A 2500-nucleotide genomic window follows, 5' to 3' on the forward strand; every position below is an offset into this window, starting at 1 on the left:
AAGATAGGACAGACTTAGATAAAATTATAGAAAAAAAAGTCGTGATAAAAGGGGCCGAAGATAAAATACCGTCATGATGAAGGTGGAACTGACCAAGATTAGAATAAGGCACGAGGAAAGAGATAATAGAGGTTAGAAGGATAAAAGTAAATTTGGTAATGACTGAAGAACGTGATGCAAAAGGATACTAGTGGGCAGAAATGGAAGTTTAGCGATAAAGTAGCAATAAAATTGATCCGGGCAGGATTTGTATAGCACTTACTTCGCATGATTTATTGCTCAGTAGTTGTCAGTTGATGCGTAATTTATATATAAGGTTTAGTTTTTTGTAATTCTCACTTTCATGAGGTTGTTGAATAACAATGATTTTTCTGTCTTTGGAATATTTATTTTTAAAAAATTTTCATAAGTTTATGTATGAATATTATCTTCGTGTGAAATTATGACTCAGAAACTACGTATTATTATTATTATTATTATTATTATTATTATTATTATTATTATTATTATTATTATTATTATTGGAATAGTCTATCACAGCCATCCTATTCGAGTGGTTTTTATTATTATTATTATTATAGTTGTGTCAAATTATGACTCAGATACAACCTATTACTATTATTATTCTTTTTTTTTCTATCAACTGGGTGATTCTTACAGTGTGGGGTTCCGGGTTGCATCCTGCCTCCTAAGGAGTCCATCTCTATTATTATTATTATTATTATTATTATTATTATTATTATTATTATTATTATTATTATTATTATTATTGCCGATCCTCGTCAGTAACATTTCCAGTAATCTCTGCGTGTTAAGGGTGCATTACGAATTAATGGTTAAAAATTGAATACTCCTTTTGGCGTAATTATGTGTTTGCTTTTCGTAAATAAGCAATTCATTTTGTCAGCAAAATGAATTTGGTCATTACTTGTATGACTGCTCCGACCTCAATAAATCTCGCTTGCTAGACAATTTCGTGTAATTGACCATTTATTGAGGTTTTGGTCTTTGCAATTGAATACGACAAGAATAAAAGACATTAATATTATTAATTTCATTACTAAGAATCATGGCTTCATTTATTATTTTAATATTGAAGGTTACACGGCTCATTTGCTCTTATAATACACCGGCTCTCTCTCTATCCTCTCTCTCTCTCTCTCTCTCTCTCTCTCTCTCTCTCTCTCCATTTTCGGAAAAGTAAAAAACATGTAGAAATCATATGTCTATCATCCATGGTGGCCTAAATTTGTTTATCAAGAAAAAATTATCTACAATAATTTACTTTACGTATGCTATGTATATATATGTATATATTATAGTGAATTATATATACTATATATTCTATTATTGCGTATTATAATACACATACACACACACAGACATATATATATATATATATATATATATATAGATAGATATATATATATATATATATATATATATATATATGCTTCATTCTCGGAAGACGAATATATAAAAGCCCTTTTTACCCCGAGAAAGAGAGAGAGAGAGAGAGAGAGAGAGAGAGAGAGAGAGAGAGAGAGAGAGAGCCGGTGTATTATAAGAGCAAATGAGCCGTGTAACCTTCATCGCCAGCCGATAACGAAGTTGTGAAGGACATCGCCATGACGATCGGAAATTCCCACACCTACATAACCCAACCTGGCTATTTATCTGTCCGCCCTCAGATCTTAAAAACTACCGAGCCTAAACGGCTGCAAAGTGGTATGTTGATCATCCATCCTCCAGTCATCAAACACACCAAATTGCAGCCCTCTAGCCTCAGTAGGTTTTGTTTTATTTAAGGTTAAAGTTAACCACGAACGTCCGTCTGGCACCGTTATAGATGCTTACAAACTACCGAGCTTAGAGGGCTGCAATTTGGTATGTTGATCATACCAAATTACAGCCCTCTAGCCTCAGTAGTTTTTGCTTTTTTTTAGGGTTAAAGTTACCCATGATCGTGCGTCTGGCCTTTAGTCCATTGGCTCCTACAACTAATCTGTGAAGGCATCGTCATGAAGCAAGTTAGTTATTACAGGTCATTTATCAGCCTGTGAGCGTCACGGGTCACATCGAGGCATGATAATGATAGGCTAACAGTGAGTGTGAACGAGAGGGGTCACTTTTCCATGTCTTTGGTCCAGATCACATCTTTGGTCTCGTGAGACGTAGTTGCGGGACTCGCATATTTGGACCTGAGAGAGAGAGAGAGAGAGAGAGAGAGAGAGAGAGAGAGAGAGAGAGAGAGAGAGAGATGCGCAACTTTTGCTTTCTGCAAAGATGTCTAGATTCGGCGGAGGTATATGGGATGGCGGAACTCTTGGAGAGACGCCAAAGACGATCCGAAACTAGACTGCAGGAGAATTTTACTTGAGAATTTTGGGTTGAAAAACAGTCTCTCTCTCTCTCTCTCTCTCTCTCTCTCTCTCTCTCTCTCTCTCTCTCTCTCTCTCTATTTCGTTTTGTCTGAGCTGAAAAGTTGCTATTTGAATCT

General features: G+C 35.4%; 1 protein-coding gene across 5 annotated transcripts in view; it reads left to right on the plus strand.

Moving 5' to 3' along the window:
• Positions 1–2500, plus strand: part of LOC135204191 (solute carrier family 12 member 6-like) — a 1011876-nt gene that overhangs the window by 867708 nt on the left and 141668 nt on the right. The gene's annotated exons all lie outside the window — the stretch shown is intronic.

This window comes from Macrobrachium nipponense, chromosome 44 (genome assembly GCF_015104395.2).
Source record: "Macrobrachium nipponense isolate FS-2020 chromosome 44, ASM1510439v2, whole genome shotgun sequence".
Lineage (NCBI taxonomy): Eukaryota > Metazoa > Arthropoda > Malacostraca > Decapoda > Palaemonidae > Macrobrachium > Macrobrachium nipponense.